At 38.1% G+C, this 20,347-nt stretch overlaps 1 protein-coding gene across 1 annotated transcript in view; it reads left to right on the top strand.

The window, feature by feature from the left end:
- The window catches only part of ROBO2 (roundabout guidance receptor 2), a 700,057-nt gene that overhangs the window by 1,440 nt on the left and 678,270 nt on the right, over window positions 1-20,347 (top strand). The window lies entirely within an intron of this gene.

Raw genomic sequence — 20,347 nt, forward strand, 5'->3', positions numbered from 1 at the left:
GACTATCCCAGGGATCTCTGGATCACCTGTGTGCCAGCAGATCTGATTCTAGCATGAAATCTGGATGAAGAATTGAGATCAGAGGGAGAAAACTGTCAAAAGTCCAGCTGGGTGAGGCTGTACCGGGAAGGGGGAGGCAGCCCCGTGGGGAGGCTGCAGTGGCAGAACCCAGCTCCCACCTCAGTGGGCAAGCACAATGGGAACCTGAGACAGGTGTGGTAGGTATCTCCCTCTATGTGGAGTCAGTCTGTCAAGCAGACAGCGTTCTGCCTCCAATGTTCCTGTCTTTTGTTCAGACTGGATTTCCTGGGATATTTTCACATCAGTTTCTTAAGAGAGTATTGCCAAATCCTTTCTGGTAACTCCTGCCAATGAAGACTGGGAGTAATCACTAACATGCTTTCTGGTTTGTTTTTTAAAAGAAGAAAGTCAAAAGGCTATTTGGTATTAGCCTTGGAGGAACTTTAATGTTTATATTAATAGAAAAGATAGGTATATGAGAGAACGAGGACATCTCCTCTTCCCCCCCCCCAAAAAAAATGGGTTGTAGAACTTTACAGTTTTGAGGTATATCATTCCAGGTATCAAAGCCATCAAAATAGCTTGTTGCTATATAAACTTTCCTACAGCATTTGCATTGTGAACGAATTCGTTATTTGGGCCCTAACTACTCCAGCCCTTCTGTGGGAGCTAACTTTGTTCCTGGTGGCTGCTGCTGCGTGGAACCCAATGTACTGAACTCAGAAAGGAAGCCTTTCTATAAAACATGAGGCAACACAGATAAGTTTACCTACTGTCAAGTAGCTGTTTTCAATCATGGACTACATGAGTGCCCTTGCCCCCCAGCAATAGCAGGCCACGGAGGCATCTGTGCACACTACTGTCTTTTTCCCTTCTAAGTGGGAGATGTCTAGGAGTTAATCATTGTGAACGATACTGTGGCAATATCTATAAGCATATCTCTAATCATCTCTGTGTGCTTTTTCTTCAATACATTTACCTTTACAGTACATTTACATTACCATAACAGAAAGCTTTATTTGTTCCAAGTGTGTTTTTTTTTCTCTGATGGTAAGAAGAATTTGGTGCAACTCTTTAGATATGTCCCCATAAACCATGAATTTGCATGTCTCAGTAATAGAAATGCATGCATGAACTATATATTAGACTACGGAATTATCACTAAGGTTCTCTCCCCCCCCTTTTCTTAAATCTGTGTGTTGCTAGGAGGAATACAATTAAATTGCTCAGTGGAAGTGACAGAGGAAATCAGAAGAGCTTGGTGTTACAGAATGTAATTAATGTACCAGGGTGTTTGGAGATATATGAAACAAATGCAATTAACCAGCTTGCCGGAACGGCAGTAGCAAGACATCATTTCTTTCCTTTTCCCTCCCTCTCCTCCCTTTCTCCCTCCCTTCTCTTCCTCCCTTATATCCCTCTAGCTTTGCTTCCTTCTCTTCCATACCACGTTCCTCTCCCTGAACACACACCTAGAACCTTTGTCATTATTTAATATTATAGGATAGGGGGACAATTTGTTTCTGGGTCACAATTATGCAGCTGAATCCATTAGTAATGTAGTGAAAAATGCCCTGGGTTGAGGAATTGAGACTGAGAAGGCGATGTTAAATTTTGCATGTGTGAAACTAGTTTTGTATTTAGCATCTGCTGTGTCAAAAGTAAAGGAAACTGTGACCACTCTTACTGAATTAGTATGTAAATCATATGTTTGACATTGGATTGCCTTTGGATACTTGAGAATGATGACAGCCTCTCCATGGGGATTGTTGAAAATTTGGGATGTGGACAACACTGCCCTCTAGGCTGTTTCAACACATTGAGACCCGGTTTTCACATCTATAATGAGTAGGTTGGTTTGTAGATCTCTAAGCTTTTGTTGTTCTTTCAAGATTCTCTGATTTCTATTTACTTACTGTCCTCCTCAGAGGTACAGGCTTATTCTCCACATGAATTTCAAATTTAGGAAAGCTTGTACCATTTCAAAGATATACTGACTATCCTTGTGCTAGACACAGAAATTAATTTTATTCAGTGACAAATGATACATAGATTTGCATTGAAATTTGCTTGGTGGGTTATTTATATGTGCATTTTTATAGCGCATGAAAAATGTTAAGAGTTTTGCCTTTTTATGGAAGATATGTGTTAATATTATTTATGATTTTTCAGTGTCCTGTCCCTGTAACAATCCATGGAGATTAAATATTAAGTTACTTGAGAACTATAAACAAACTTTTTTATTTGGGTTCTAAATATGGATTTTTATTTGTTACTGATTAATTAACTGCATATACAGATGTTTCTCTGCTGTTACATAGAAGAATATATATTTAATTTAGTCTCTGTTTTCCAGACTTTATTTCTGAAGAATAGTATCTCGCAGTCACTTACAGGAAACTAATGTGAACCATCACAAGACTTCTTAATTACTTCCATATTTCATACATGTGCCAATCCAGTAACTTTACCATACTTTTGGAAGGGTGTTTTTAAATTGACAGTGGTTTTCTCATCTTTACTCTTTAACTATTATTAAATGAAAATGGCACACGATATTTGGAGAGATAAAGATAATGTGAATGCACAGTGCAGATGTATAATCTCTCATATACGTTTATACATTTTGCTAAAGTGCTTCTTTCAGTAATGCGCTCATTATCATAGCCATATGTAGCCCATTTCAGAACTGAAATTGCATATAAGTAACCTGAAATTTGCTCTTGCAGCTATGCAGTAATATCATTTGAATTGGCTTTGTTTGAATAACCTTTGATGCTATGCAACATGTGGACCATAAACTAAAAGGATTTCTTAGGACATTAAACAAGAATATCTTAGAGAAAAAACAATCACGATTATACAAAAAGAACCGTTCTGATCCATCTCATCTCTGAGCAGCCTGTATGAAATAGCATCTTTGACAATAAGATTATGAATATGTAAGCACATGGCATGAATTTGGATACATATATCATAATGAGGAAGATAGTATGTGTCTAGTAATATCTGCTTAGGTAGTTCCTGAGTTCTGTGGAAGATAAATTTATTTCCCACATGCAATCTAGTTTTCCAAGAGTATCAGGGAAAAAGAACTTTCTTCTACTTATTTCTCCTTCTTTCTTCCTTGTCCTGTCATTCTTCTTGCTCTCCGCTTCCTTCTTTTTTGAGCCAGTAGAAGGAATAAGTGAAATATTTGAAGGACAGAAAAGATAGGTAAAAGTGTTTCTTGAATAATAAATTAGAAAATCTGCATTTAAGGGAGATATGTTAATAATGTTTTGCCTTTGAGTATATCCAATTGGGTTTTGAACTTTCTCACTTTTCCTTTACTGATACTACATATAACTTTACAAACTCATTTTGTATAGATCTTACCTACAGATAAACAAAAGTCTTCAGCTCTGAGTTCAAACAGACGATGGAAACTTATAGGTACCATTTTATAGATTTATTTTTGAAGGCAATTATTTTTTGTTTCTTACAGCGTCTTCAGTTCTATCATCCTAAATTAGTGTGTTGACATAGGTATTGATTTTCTTCCACTTCTTTTAATTATTAAATAATGAGTGAATGATTTATATAAAGAACTTTAAGGAGATGTTTTTATGAAAACTCTTTCAATGTTTTCAGCAGCATGTTAAACCATGATAGAGAGGTAATACAGCATCTGAAGAGTCACATAGCCAAAATACCTATCGCCATCTCAAAATAGCGTCAGAGAAACCTAGGCCTAAATCATTATTGTTTTCTCCTCCAGTGGCAGTCAATTCTTAGGATCTTATTTTCCCTAGTTCTGTGGGTTTCAAATACACATTTAGGTTGATGTTTCTGAATGACCCTATTCATTATGCAGAGGAGTGTAAGTTCCATGAGGACACAACTTGGCTTTTGTATTTCTAGTGCCTGGTTCAGTACTTGACATATCCCCCGACTGTGTGACATCTCTGTGTCTAATGAGAAAATATCAAACTCAAGTCCATGACAGATCTGCTGTTTTCCCGTTGTTTCCACTTCAACAAATAGCTTTGCTATTCACAGATATTTTCATGACACAAAAATCATTTCTGACTGTTTTCTCAGCCCATATTAAAGTTTTTAGTGTTCTTTGAAATCTGTCCCTGATACCAACCATTTCATGTGTATGTTTGTGATTTTTCCTGCATCATATATAATGAGCATTTTTTAAAAGAGAGATTTTTGATATAGGGTGTATGTACTTGCTGGAGAGACAGAGACAGAAAGTGAGAAATCACCCCCCCAGGAGGGATGGCCACACCACAGTCCTTTCTCCATTCTCTTTGGATTTTGGGCTCACACGCACAAGCACCCAGTGTGGGTTTAACCCACTGGGTTCAGGACTTGAACCATGGCCAACTATGTGGGAGTCCAGTGATGTAACCAGTATGCCATCTGCTGGTCCCCTATTGTCAGCATTTTTAAACATACAGCAAAGCTGAAAGAAATTCGCAGTGAACACTCAGACATCCATCCCCATGCAGACTTTACCCTTATCTTGCTGTACTTGGTTGTCATGCATTTGCCCAATTGTCCATTCTTCTGTGCAGCCATTCGTTCATCTCACTGTTGGCCTAGCCATGGTGGTGTACACTGCTAAGACCATGTGCTCCAGAGGCTGTGACCATGTGGGGACCCAGGTCTGATTCCCTGTCTAATCTAAAGGCAGGTCATGGTAGCGTGTTCCTCTAGTTCCAAGGATTTGGGTAGTAGAGGCAGGAAGATTGGGAAGTGGACACTGAACTGAGCAACAGAGATATTTATCTGAAAGATCCAGGTGTAGTGGTACATGCCTATAGTCTTAGCAGGGAGGCTGAGGCAAGAGGATTGCAAAGTGAGGACCTGTCAAAACTATATATAATTGGGCCAGCAGGTGGCATGGTGGTGAACTGAGGTTTGAGTCCCAGACTGGTAGCTTGAAAGTCATGCCAGAGACTTCAAAGTCACTCTGGGCATTGTACATGCATGCCCAAAATCCTGAAAGGAGAATGGAGGAGAAGAGATTGCAGTGTCTCCCTGAAGAGTGATTACTCATTTTTACCTCTGTCTCTCTCTGGTGAATGCACATGCCCTATGACAAAAAACTGATATATATATATATAGATAGATAGATAGATAGATAGATAGATAGATATAGATATAGATACAGATACACACACACACACACACATATATATACTCGCATCCCAGTTTTCTACAGAGATTACAGAGATCTTTTAAAAATATGTACATAAGATATATGTTTGCTGCCAACTCTTTGCTCATGGCTTACACTCAAAACTCTTCACAACGGATCACAAGACTCTACAAATTTAGCCCCCCATACATATATATATGTGTGTGTGTGTATAATTACACATAATAGTTATTCATCATATCGTTTTGATACACTTTCAAATAACTGGATACCAAGCATTTCTTCCTATTTAAGTCACTACCATTCTTAGCAAAATCTGGACCATTTTCCAGCCATGGTGGCGCATTGGTCACAATAAACTCTACAATGTCAAGGTCACATGAGAAATTTCCGTGGTTCACACCCCAGGTCTCCCTGTGCACACCAGGCATGCACACATGCCCATGATTCTGGCTGGTCAAAGCTGGCAGTGGATAATGGCATAAAGACCCTGTTGAGGGTGCCTGTTTCTCTCTCTCTCTCTCTCCTTCCCTCTCTCCCTCCCCTCTCTCTCTCTGGCTTTCTCTCTGTCTCATGGAAGAAATTTTTTAAATTTTTAAAAAATCAAAAGACCTGGGACTATTGCAATGTCTAATAAATGGTATTTGGTTTAATAGGGTGCATGTACTTGTCAAAGAGAGTCAGAGAGAAGGAAAGTGAGAACTCACCACCAGGGTGAATGGCTACACCACAATCTCTTCTTTCTCCTCCCTTCTCCTCTCAGAATTTTGCATACATGTGTGCATGAGATAGATAGATAGATAGATATAGATATAGATATAGATACAGATACACACACACACACACACATATATATACTCGCATCCCAGTTTTCTACAGAGATTACAGAGATCTTTTAAAAATATGTACATAAGATATATGTTTGCTGCCAACTCTTTGCTCATGGCTTACACTCAAAACTCTTCACAATGGATCACAAGACTCTACAAACCTATCCCCCCACCACCACCAACTCGCTAACCTTATCTGTTCACATCCTCTACCCAGAAACTGGATTTAGAACTTTCTTGGCAAATAGCCTTTGCATTTGTTCTTTCCATTTCTGGAAATCCTCTTCCTCAGATTTGCATGATACCTAATTTAGTAAGTCCCTCTCCCAAAATGATCTCCTCAGAAATATAGAAAACCCAATCTAAAATTGTTCCCCTTAAAACTCTGTTGTATTGGAGACAGCATGTGGTATGGTGGTAGAGGCTCTGGACTCCACATGGCAGACCACAGTTCCAGTCTTGGACCTTGGCTTATGTTCTCAGTCTTCCTCTGTCAATCTCTCTTCCTGGTCAAATTTAATAATAATAATAATAATAATAATAATAAATACAATTAAGTAAATAATTCTTTTTAAAAAACCCTCTAATGTGTTGGCCCTCTGTCTTATTGTGGGTGTGTGTGTATATGTGAGCAAATACACACACATACATACATGTCAATAACTGTGAAAGGACTGACATCTTACCATACTTGCAAGCTGAGAAGTTGGACTGCCACAAGTACATGAACACTGATAGGAGACATGAGATTCCTGAGTCAGAGATGATGGACTTCATTAATCCTGCCTTAATAAGCAGCATGACTTCATGTTTGTGTCAGTCTCCATAACCTGGGAAACCTCGTGGGTAATGTAGAAGGGCCCACGTAAATGACGCACAGGTAAGGGGTTAGCCTTCCCTTGAGAAACGTGAGCTTAGGACCAGGATATGCTATCATGATAATAAAGTAGGATGTCAGGAAAGTCATGACATATTTTTCTGTTTTTCTATGCAAAAATGTGTAATTACTTTCTTGACTACCTAATAAGTTGTTAACCTTTGTCCTGGAGGAAGACATTATCTTCATTATATTGAACTCTAAGCAAATTTGTCTTCTCTTCTCAAGAAAAACCATCTGCATTTTCTAAAGTCGTTTGCTAAATAAATATCCTTGCAAAGATATTTTGGAACAAAAAAGTAGTTAATACCTCTGATTATAAGACATACAGAAACATGAGATCCATGGTGAATGTTCTTCCAACAATAGATGCTATTGGTGTTGGTTTGTTTATTTTCTCACTCCTCCACTGAGCTCTTAGGGCAGAGAATTAACTGAGTGTCATGTTTACCGATGTGCCTCCAGTGCTTAGTTCACTGAATGACAAGTAGTAGATATTCAGATTTTTGCTGAATTAATGAAAATGTGCTTATGAAGTGTTTTGGAAATGTTCCTTTTCATGCTTAAGCTTAACATATGAACATTTACTATTTGAATATGTGTGTGTGTAGGGTGTGTGTAGGGACAGAGACAGAGGCATGGAGACTGAATTTTCAGGCATGAATGTTTTGGCTCAAATGACGTCATGATTTCTGGTAATTTAATATTCAGGCTTTTCCTTGGCTTCTGCACAGGATTGACCATTGGCTTCAATATGCTTCCTTACCATTTAACAAAGAACATTTTCAATAATGGTAATTTTAATTTTCAGTCATTCTCCCCAGTCACCACACCAGTGCTGCGATTTTAAACATACTATTGAGTGGTGTATCTATGTTGACTGTGCACTCTTTTGAATGATTCTAATGTGCCTTAACAGGAGCATACACTCTTCCCCACACTGTGGAGCAGTGACTTACATGAGGATATGGCTTCTGCTAGTGGAGACTCTGCTGTACATTGAGGACAGCTTACCCTTTCTGCTTAAACATTAGTAACAAATGAAATGATTACTCTAGTTCAGAGATAGAATCAAATAGATTCGTTCTAAAATTGATCCCCAGAAATGTAGCGGTCTAATTATTCAATGAGTACAAGTAATAGTTTTGTCTTACTCTGTTTGCTGTTGCAATGACCCTGACCAGAGCCCTGTGTACTCCCACTGATACCAAACTGAACTATATTAGGAATGTGGCAAGTCTATATAGATTTTAACAAAATAAGTAAAAGAAGTTGTAACTAAAAAAATTGTTTTTGAGGGCCAGCAGTTACGTCGCTGGATTCTCACATGGCCAACCATAGTTCTAATCCCAAACCCAGTGGTTTAAAACTCACACCAGGCACATGTGCCTCTGTGCACATAATCCCAGGAAAAGAATGGAAGAGAAGAGATTGTAGCGTGGCCATCCTATGTGGGGGATGATTTTTCACTTTCCCTCTCACTGTCTCTGTCTCTCTAAGGCAAAAACCTATATAAAAAAATTATTTTTATTTATTTTTTATTTATTTATTTATTTTGGAGAAGTTTTTGCTATAAGGCGTGTACGCTCGCCAGACAGACAGAGAGAGACAGAGAGACAAAAAAATGAGAAATCACCCCCTGAGGGCGGATGGCCATGCTGCAATCCCTTCTCCTCCATTCTCCTCCCGAGATCTTGGGCACACACGCACACGTGCCTGGCATGAGCTTAAGCCACCGGGTCTGGGACTTGAACCACAGTTGACTACATTGGAGTCCAGCGACATAGCCATTACACTAACTGCAGCCCCTAAAAAAATAATAATTTATTTTTGAGATAAAAGCCAGCATAGATATTTTCTAAGTTTTGCTTATTTAATATTTTATTTTCCTCCAATTGTTTTCGTGAGATGTTATTTAATGATACGGCTTATGTTCCCCCAAAATCCATGTGTTAAGATTAGATTGCACATGTATCAAGAGGAAACTTATTATCTTTATGGTGCTAACAGGTGGGGACTTTGGGAACGATTACAGTGGGACCCCCATGATTGAGTTCTGGTGGTTTTATATGGAGAGGGAATGAGACCAGAGCAGAGAGAGTCTCTGAGGGACAGAGGTACCCTGCTCTCCCCATCATGATGTGAGCAGGACTCTGCAAGACTGGCACCAGTACTGGCCTCTGGGCTTTGGACCTCCAAACTGTGAGACACATTAACCTTTATTATCTTAAATTACCCAGTGCCAGGTATTTTCTGTTACTACCAGCAAAATGGACTACAACATTCATGTGCCATAAAATTTACTAATTTAAAGTGCATAACTCAGTGGGTTTAAGAGAAAAAAGTATTCTCAAAAGATGCATGAAAATATGTGTTATGAAAAACATGATGCATGGGGACCAGCAGTTAACGTAATGGCTATGTTGCTGGACTCTCATGTAGTCGACCGCAGTTTGCGTCCTGGACCTGATGGCTTGAGACTCAATGCCGGGTGCATGTGTGTGCATGCCCAAGATCCCAAGAGGAGAATGGAGGAGAAGGGATTGCGGCGTGGCCATCCACCCTGGGGGGTGATTTCTCGCTTTCTGTCTCTCTGTCTCTCTCTGTCTGTCTGGCGATCGCACGCGCCCTATAGTGAAAACCTCTCCAAAAAAAAAAAAAAAACAAAAACAAAAACATGATGCATGGATTTCAGTATTTTGGTACCAAAATAAACTTGTACTTAATTCCATTCTTCTATGACCTTTTGGAAGTCTCTTCATATATTCACAGTGATGCACCTGTCACTATAATCTAATACTATCATCTAACTTTAACATGCCTTTATCACCCAATAAAGAAACCCTGTACTGTGTTCCTGGTCCACCACTACTACCCCAACTATTGGAAACTACTGGTCTACTTTCTGTTTCTGTAGGTGTGTTCATTCTGGTCATTTCCTATACTTTTATTCATGCAATATGGTATTTTGTGACTAGCTTCTTTCCCTTAGTACAGTTTTCCCCAAGGGTTATTCATGTTATAGCATGTAACAGTACTTAATTTCTCTTTATTGCTGAATAATCTCCCGTATCATTTATCCTTTAATTTATCAGTTAATGGATATTTAGGTTGTTTCCAGTTTTTGGCTATTATGATATTGCTGCTTTGAACATCTGTGTACTAATTTTTGTATGGCCATATGTTTTCATTTAGTCTGAAGTGGAATTGATAGGTCATATAGTAACTCTATATTTAACCTTTTGAGGAACTGCGAGACTATTTTCCAAAACAGCTGTACTATTTTACATTTCCACTAGCAATGGATGAGGTAAATATTTTCTTTTACTTCAACTCAGAATGGAGTTGAAGTAAGTTATAAGTGGAGTGGGATGTTTTTAAGAAAGAGAATTTTTTATTACGATAATATCCTTACTTTTACAATAGTCTAATGCCTAATCCCTTCGGTTGCTGTTGTTGTCTAAGTTCTTCAGATATACTGTAAAGTTCTGCAAATACAGTTAACTCAATTGAATTGGTTACTTTTAGCAGAGACCTCTGTAATACTAAATTTAAATTATAGAATGATATAGCATGTCAGAGCTAGAAAAAATGTTTGTGATTATGCAGCACAACTCCCTTATTGGTGCAACTTATGTAGAATTGAAGCTCAGGGAGGTTGTGTACCTTGTCACTGATGCCATTGCTACTTAGTGGCAAGGCTGAAACTATCATTTGGGTTTCTTGATGTCTATACCATGCTTCTTCCTGTGAGATTGTTTCTAAGTTGTCACCTCCAGAAAGAGTTCTAGACTCTTTGTTACTGGAAACAACCAGGTGTTTGAGAGTAAGAGAATTACCTTGGATATATCGAGGTTATTCGTTTAACTCCACACATGCCATGAGTAACTATTTTATAGACAAGGCAACTTGATGGACTCTGAAAGGAACGCTGTGACCCGTTAAATTGTTCTCACTTCATGGGGATCACTACTTAGTAAGGACAGTAACAAATGTTTATGTGAACACACAGTAGTGTGGGGCAGACAGGATTTTTGAACGTATATACAACATAGTATGGGGACTCAAGAAGGGAACAGTGACTTCCAGCTGCTATAATCTGAACCACTTAACCTGGCCCTTAGAGGAACGGTGGGTTTTGATAACCAGGAAGACGGGAGATTGCATTCCAGCAAAATGAATAAGAGAGGAATGGTGTGGATAGGAGTAAAAGAAAGACAAGCAAGTCTAGTTTGGTTGTAACATAGATTGTCCATAGGAATAAGTATTAGATGATTATTGAGAATCAACAAACACTATGAGTAAGTTGGACCAAATACCTTAACTTTTATATGTATGTTAGTGTGTATGTGAACGTGTGTGTGTGTGTGTGTGTGTGTGGTGTGTATTGCCTTAAACAGTGCCTAGTACATTATAAGCACCATTTAGCTGTTATTTATTATTTTTATTAATAGTAGTATTTTTATTACATTATATTCCCCAGATAATGTGAATAAGGAAAATGACTAGAAAATGACTTTGCCTATCAAACTAATTATGGACTACAACTGCAACGTATTTAATGACAATTTTCATATGATTTCTCAAGCATGAGTCTTCAGGTGCCTGATAATGAATTTTTTTCCCCTCTTAACAGGACTCATTTGAGGCCACACCCATACAACTGTGACAAACGTGCTATGACATGTATGTTTCCATTGCATCATATGCTGATTACAGAACAAATGGAATTCCCAAGTGAATATGGTTGTGAATGAAAGGAGTAAACAAGACAGGCATACTATAAACAGCAATTTGTTAACAAATAGAACACGTTTATATAACCCTGCATTTCAGTTCATATTGATCAGTTTATATTTTACCCAGAGTATTTTTTTTAATCTGTTACTTTTGGTATAAAATATCATGAAGATAAGTCTTGTGTGAGACAACTTTGCCGAGTTCTAAACAAACACTCCTAGTATACAAAATCTCTTGAAAAGTAACATTTGGTCTTCACACACGTTTTTTTCTCCATATGCTAATTATGTTTCTTTCATATGGTGCAGACATTGATTCTAATAAACTTTTACATTATTCATATTTACATATGAATAATGAGTATTTCTGTATATTAGAAGGATGACTTAAATAAACCAATATCATTATCATTGTGGTAACCAGAAACTCTAGACTACAGTGCTAGCTTTTCTACTTAGAATTGTATGACATTAGACCCTTATCAAATAAAAGATGACATTTGACGTCATAAATTTCAAGATTTCCCACAAACATAAATTCTATTGCTCTTAGTATTTCTAGTTAATGTTTTATTACTTGTTATTACCTTTGAGTACAGTTGAAGGAGAAAAATTAGCCTGGAAAAATAATGATTCGAAACCATAACCATGCACCTTTGAAAATAATCATGGTCTACTATCTAATCTGCCTAGACAGTATATCCCTGTGTCTCGACATAGGTTCAATGATATGGGTAAGAATTACAGACAAAACTCACTAGTTTTAAAATTCAAACCACTTTCACTCATTAATGACCAGTCGTATTTATGTTTTCTTTATGGATAAGTACTATTTTATAAAATTTAATATTAAGAAATCTATAATCTTTAGCTAATACACTTAGATCCTGGTCACTGAAACTGTAACAATTTACAAACAGCAGTTTTATCTCAAGAGAAGAGGTTAAAGCCACTTTTTAATTTCTGTTGCAAAGATTGATATGGAATCTCTTTCTACAGTTTTTTATCTTAAGTTTTTTTTTTTTTAGAAATGAGCAGAAAATGGAATAAAACTCAACTATCTCATTAACTGCTCTTCAAGTTTAAAAAAGAAGCGCCTATTGGAACCAGACTAGAATTGAAGGGATTTGTCCAAAACATAAGCAACAGTTATAGCCAATTAAAATTTTTGTAAGTATAATGAAAAAGGGGAAACTTTTGACTTAAAAAAATTCAAGGGTTTTTCTCTATAAAGAAAAGTTTAGGGATCAGCAGTTAGTGTAATGGCTATGTCGCTGAACTCCCTTGTAGCTGACCGCAGTTTGAGTCCCAGACCTGGTGGCTTAAAACTCATGCTGGGCGTGTATGCGTGCGTGCCCAAGATCCTGAGAGGAGAATTGAGGAGAAGAGATTGCGGTGTGGCCATCCCCCCAGGGAGTGATTTCTCGCTTTCTATCTCTGTGTCTCTCTCTGTCTTTCTGGCGAGTGCACGCGCCCTATAGCAAAACAAAACAAAACAAGACAAAACAAACAAACAAAAACTCTCAAAAAAACCCAGAAAAGTTTATAAATCTTTATAAATCAAGATTAGAGCCATATCTTAAAACTTTATAGTATCTAATTCTAAATACCAGCAAATAGTAGTTAAATTACATTATTTAGGTATATCATATAATTATAAAATATATTCTTCAAGGTTACATTAACTTAGGGGACATTTAGAAAGAACCTAGAAACAAGAACTCTGAGTTGTGCTTCATATCTTTATTTTAAAGTGAACTTTAATGTATTAGCAAATAACAGTGTAGTTGCTGAAAGTCAAGTTGATTGTTGATCCATTAAATTAGAATTTTACCTTGTGCTCCTTAAATGGCCAACAGCTTGAGTATTGTAAAATACCTCTGCATGTCACCAACAACAACAAGAAGTGTGACCATTACCCAAATGCCAGTTGTGTCCAACCTACCCCTATTTCTATCGTGAAATGGAGCAGAAACTGGGTAAGAAGGATGCTACCTTTTAAAAAGAAAATACCAGGTATCAGAGTCATCAGCATTTGTGTGTGTGTGTGTGTGCGTGTGCGAATGGACTATGAAGAGTTGGAATATTTAATTTGATGGTTTCAAAACATTTTTTTATGGTAGTGGTTACCTCAAGAGTTAAGATCTAATAATGAAAAAACATATCGACAGGATGTGAGCCCTACACTCACAAATCTTCAAGCTGTCATTCAGTTGAGGTCTGTTGCCTCTTTTCAGTTCGATACGTGGCCAGTTCTATGTAATAACTTTACCAGAAAGGAAGTGCTAACAGATTTAACAGGGGTATTCTTCACTGGCTCTCATTAAAAAAAAAAATGTAAGCAATTTTGTATCTAAGTATGTTTTTAAGTATTTTAATCCCTCCATTGTGATTTGAAAGCCTACAGGATGTCAACTTCTAATACAAAATGAAAGAAAAAGACCTGGAAAAATATATACAACATGTAAAACATGTGGGTAGAGATACGGGGCAGATATAGCTCTGATGCCTCCCCCCATCACCATACACATGGCTATATGATATGAATAAATTGAGTTGTTTGATGCCTGCACTCTGCTCACAACCCAACAGACAATTTTAACTTTAAGAAGAATGCTTTCCAGGCTGTGAAGTCTTACTGCACTTTCCTATTAAACTATAGCACCTGTGATGTTCATCGTATGGAGTTTATGAAACACTCCAGATTTTTGAGGCTTTCAGTAAACGTGTCTCATCATGTGAAATTTAATTTGAAAGTTTGTTCAACTATTTTTTTTTCAGAGAGCAGTGTTTATCTTTTGAAGGAATGGTTAAACATGGCATGCAAATAAGACAGCCCGCCAATAGATTTTATAGTTGGTCTCTACCAGGATTCAATGCAAAGCTTTCTAAACATGAAGCGTGAAAGAGTCTCAATATGATCTTTGCATTTGGAAGGTCTTAGAAATGCTGAGTATACCTGGGAAGTACAACCCTAAGAACTCTAAGGCATAGGTGAGGTGGTGTGTTAGAAGAGTGAAAACTGAACATTCAAATGAAGTAGAGTGTCTATTTGACATTCCACTATATAGCAGGAAGACAAGTTGATATTTAGTTCTATGGATTGTTAGCAATCACATAAAACAGAATTATTTAGCATTTACTGAATCCTTTTTGATAATCAATTTGGGATCAAATGCAAAAGAACATGTGTCTGCTTTGTATGACCCCAAATTCTTCCGTTTTCCCTTTGAGCAGATGACATGCCTTCTTTGCTGACTGATATTGGTTGCTAGGAGAAGTGCACTGGTTTGGTCCCTTCTACCCAGCAGTAAAACTAAAGAGTGAATTGAGTGAGAGAAAGAGGCAGAACACAGTACAGGCCATGAATCATGACTTGTCTCCAATATGTCCACTTTGCTCCCATTTTTTTTTTTCCCCTTTAAAAACTTTTGTTTTTACCAATGATGCTTTCTTTCAGCCATTATCTATAATCCTTTTGGAGCCTAAGGGGACCAGGGTTACTAAAAAGAGGCGGTGCTGCTGAGAGTCCACTCAGAGCCATAATAAAAGCCTTGAGAGTTATTCATGGGGCCACATTAGTGAGAATGCCCTACTCGGTGAATAGCATCAGTCAGCTGCCTTTCAGATCCTGTGATTAATACCTTCTGTTTGTAATGGGGCGGGGGTGGGGGAGGCGCACAAGAAAGGTCTTCACAGTACTTTGACTATTTTGCAAATTAGATCTTATACGTTGTCAAAGCTTTTGAAAAAGAAGTTGCTAAATTTCCAATACCTGCAATTGTCTTTTTCATTTTAAATAATACTTCATGAACTGTTCATTGTGGCTATCATCAAGTGAAAAGAATCAGGTGAAAATATTACAAATGGGCACTTAAAAACATCAGTTAACCATTCTCCTATTTTGGTAATGTTTGTAGTATCAAACTAAAAAACTGGTGTTAGTGAGCATATTTAGAATGTCGCCTAGGCAGATATAATTCACAATAACCAAATAGCATTTTTGTTTGTTTGATAAAGAAACTAATTACAATACTCCTGAGAGTTTAGAGAAGCATCTCACGAGGAAGTGTTAAGGGTGGCAGGTGTTAGTTTCCCATGAGCACTCGGATATAAGTGACAGTCTGTGATTTACAAAGAAGTCGTTATTTCTATGTGTACACATGCATGTTTGTATCTGTCTGCTAATTTAGTGTAAGGAATTAAAGATGATATCCTTATAATTCCCATTACCTGTCTTTATATCTTTGGATGACATGTACATGGCACAGGTCAAGTAAAATTGCTCAAGGTTTAAGATCCTTGTCAATCATCTGAAGTACATGGACAGAAAAGCTTTCCAATTTGGGTGGCTTGTGTGTGGCAGCTGGAAAATACGAGGTAGTGTTTCCTATACTGTTTTTTAGCGTTGTTCTAATGTCCTGCAAGACTGTTATTATTGACGTGAAAATAAAGTCAAGACTTAAACCCATTTTATTTTTAAATTATTCTGATTCTTGTTCTTAATTTTACTGCTTTTTTTTCTTTTTTTTTTTTGCATAACAGCCTTGTCTGGTCCTTCTGTGCGTATTCATGCTCATGCAAAAGCTCTAACTTCAGTCCAAACATGAGAACAAACAACATTTAAAAGACTCTGCATGGTGCTTCCTGTAACCTGTTTTTCACTCAGTGGAAGTGAAATATCTTGTTAAAAGGTGGTAATACCCAAGGGCAATCAGAGATAAAAATGTAACGATTTGGTGGGTGATGTCTAGAGATCAGTTTTAAGTGAGGTCTTACTTAACATCTTTATTAGTGATATAACGGCAAAATGATTTTTAAAAATTACATATCTCAAAAAATGAAAAGCAATTAGAACCCTTCCCTACATCTTCCTCCCCAGAAAGAAATGATTCACAAAACTCTAGGCTGGGAAGCTAATGCTTTAGTCGGTATCTAAATGTAAACCAATTCTTCAGGGAAATAATCAGAAATCAAGATATCTAACTAGAGGGAGAAGCCAACAAAGCAATAATACTGAAAGGACCCAGGGGATAAGTATAGGAGTCGGGCAAGGAGAGAAACGGGATACAGATTAGGAGTGTTATAGCCCGGTTTAAAGGTCACAAGATTATGGTGCCCATTTAGGGAGGGTTGCATCATTGACTAGAAAGAGAGTCTTTGAATGAATGGGATTTAAGTGCAATGGAAAAACATCTTTCATTTTGTACTGCATTGCTGGAACAGAATAGTAAAGATTCTGTAGGAAGATGTTTGTCTACTGCAAACTACAGAAGATTGCACTTATTATCTCTTTCTATCCTGGCCTAGGCAGTTGAACAACAATATTAAGATCAACCCCATCTGACCATTTGAAATATTGAAGGGAAAGATTGGCAAAAATGTAACCATGTTCATAAAATTTTACCAGCCGTATTTTTATGACTATATGTCAGAAAAACTTGGAAGCAATACGCTGTGGTTAGGTGAAAAAGACTCTCACTTAGAAATGATTGTTGAGGCCAGCAGGTGATGTGGGAATACTGGACTCCGACTGTAGTTTGAGTCCCAGACCTGGAGGCTTGTTTTCTTCCTTTCTTCTTTCTTACTTGCCCTCCTGCCCCTCTATGAAATGATCAGACACGTATAATGTAAAGTCACATTTTCAAATGTGTGGTAGGCATCACATCCAAGCTTGTACCTGGACTTTGCATATTATTTTATATCATTCCTGAGAAGCCCAAGAGAACAGGAAGAATGTAGAGCGCTGCCAATGCTCGTCAGCTCCAGGTTGCCGTCTCCAGGTACCTTTGTTAAGTCAGTAGGAAGCATAACACGGTTGAATACATGTTTCAGAACTTGTTTTTTTTTTTTTTAGAGAGTTTAGGGAGAGTGCGCTCGCCAGACAGACAGAGAGAGACAGAGACAGAAAGCGAGAAATAACCCCCCAGGGGGGATGGCCACACCGAAATCCCTTCTCTCCATTTTCCTCTTGGGATCTTGGGCATGCATGCACATGCCCCCGGTGTGAGTTTTAAGCCACCGGGTCCGGGACGCGAACCATGGTCGACTATGTGGGAGTCCAGCGACATAGCCATTACGCTAACTGCTGGTCCTCAGAACTTTTCAGTGAAGGGAAAAGGTAACAACTATTTTGAGCTTTGCCAGCCCCAAGACCTCTGTCATACTACTCACCTTTGACTTTGCAGAGAGAAGGTGGCCACAGTCAATATGCAAATCAATGAGAAGGGCTCTGCTTTAATACAACTACTTGTTTTATTTTCATGTACATAAGTACATGAAAATGTGAATTTTTTATTGTAATTTTTCATGTCATGAAATATCATGTGGTATTTTATTAACCACTTAAAAATGAAAAAAAAAAAAAAACCTACCTTTTGGCCATAGTAAAAATAAGCAGTTGTCCAGATAAAGCCTGTGGATTGTAGTTTCCCTTAGAGAATATAAACTAGCCCTGGTCATTAGAAAACTTGAGAGAAAAACGTGCTGGGGTAGAGTAAGTGGCAGATGGAGCTGGACCCCTCTCATATTATTTCTCCACATTTATCACCGTTCTTTAATTCATTCCACAAATCTTTGAGTGTACCTACCGCATGTAGTTGATAGAGTTGTTTTGATCCCAGACTGCCTTACATAAGGTCACTGTACTCAAAGACATCTATAACTGAGGCATTTGCACAGTGCATTGGGACCTCAAAGACTGTCCAGAGCCTAGTGAGAAAGTTTGACCTGCCAGGTAACTTGAACAGAACCTTAATTTAAAAAACAGAAGTGTAGGTTCAGCCTTCTGTGCAGTGCAATAAAGTGCTGGAGGCCACGTGGATGAATGCTGGTTCAGATCCTGCCTGGTTGACCTGAAACATTCTGGGTGGGTGAGTATGCCCAAGATTCCGAGGAACAGGAGGACTGGCGGAAAGGAGTCCAAGTGTCTCTTAAGTGTCTCTCATATGATTTTGCACATACTCTCCTTTGAATAAAATACTTAAATGAATAAACAAAAAGAAGAAAACAAATTTGTGATTGCCATTTGCTATGTTCCTGGAGATAGAAAAGGATATTGAAGGCACCGACTGCATAGAAGTATGAGGGGCAGAGTGGAAATTCCTGGAAATGGGGATGAAGTTTTCTTGGGAATGATTCAGTCATGTAAAGAAAGTAGTGAAAACCCATCAAGTGGTTTCAACATAAGTGAATGCTATTCAAAACCATGCTATGGGGAACCAGCAGTTAGCGTAATGGCTATGTCGCTGGACTCCCACGTAGTCGATCGCGGTTCGTGTCCCGGACCCGGTGGCTTAAAACACACGCCGGGCGTGTGTGCGTTTGTGCCCAAGATCCCGAGAGGAGAATGGAGGAGAAGGGATTGCGGCGTGACCATCCCCCCTGGGGGGTGATTTCTCGCTTTCTGTCTCTATGTCTCTCTCTGTCTGTCTGGCGAGCGCACGCGCCCTACAGTGAAAATCTCTCCAAAAAAAAAAAAAACAAAAACCATGCTATGTGTCCTCTGTGAGGGGTGTTATTAAAGACAAAAAGAATGAAGACAGCAAAAACCTTTAGGGATAAAATGGTGATGGCATAGCAGATGAGTTGTCAGATGTGAAAGGAGGTTTACTCAAAAGCTATAGTGGAAGTCCATTTGATAGAATTAGACTGGATGTGGGGGGAATAAAAAGAGAGAAAATGCAGAAGGTGTTTCCAAGGGGTTAAGTTAAACGGGAATTTGTGAAGGTGAATTGATATGAAGATTCCCCCAGATACATTTGTCTTTCTTATTTTTAACATTGTACAGGCAAGAATTTTTGTTGTTGTTTCCTTCTTTGCTGTTTCTCTGAAGTTGACTATTTTGGCAGTTCTTCTACTTGGGTATGATTTCTTCTCCCTATACAGGTTTTTGCTAGTGTGAATGTGAACTCAGTTTTAGATTGCAAGAAATATAAAAGTATGACTTCAGTTCTTAAATAATGCTTTTTTTTTTTTTTGAGAGAGATTTTTGCTATAGGGCACGTGCGCTTGCCAGACAGACAGAGAAAGACAGAGAGACAGAAAGCAAGAAATCATCCCCCAGGTGGGATGGTCATGCCACAATCCCTTCTCCTCCATTCTCCTCTCAGGATCTTGGGCATGCACGCACACGTGCCTGGTGTGAGTTTTAAACCACCGGGTCCGGAACGCGAACCACGGTCGACTATGTGGGACTCCAGCGACATAGCCATTACGCTAACTGCTGGTTCCTCCTTATATAATGCTTTTCATTGAAAAGTTTAAGTAGTTTCTCTTTTTGATGGGAAATATATGATCATCAAAACCCAAAATAAATTCATGAAGCTTTCCAAGAGAGATATCTACCTTCTGTTAGTACACACCAAGAACATGTTTATGTGTTAGTTCATTTTGTATCTGCTGAATTACCCATGGTAGGGCTCAATTAAAGTTAGATGAATTTTATTTATCCTTTATAGACTGTTTATACAGACAACGATCTAATTTGTGCCATCTGACTTCAGATAAACTCAAGAGTTAAACTTTCTGTTGAAGTCCAGGGTGTTCCTTTTATAAGTAGAAAGTACTGTGCAGAGGGGAGACTGCCTCAACAATGCCATTAAACTAGGTATGACTCTTTTACTAACTTGGTGATTAATAAGTTTACTAGGCCAGGGGGTAAAGGTCCAGTGGCAGTTATAGAATGAGACTGTCTACTCATTTTACAATGAGATATTGACTCTTT

Source organism: Tupaia chinensis, unplaced genomic scaffold (genome assembly GCF_000334495.1).
Source record: "Tupaia chinensis unplaced genomic scaffold, TupChi_1.0 Scaffold000382_1, whole genome shotgun sequence".
Lineage (NCBI taxonomy): Eukaryota > Metazoa > Chordata > Mammalia > Scandentia > Tupaiidae > Tupaia > Tupaia belangeri.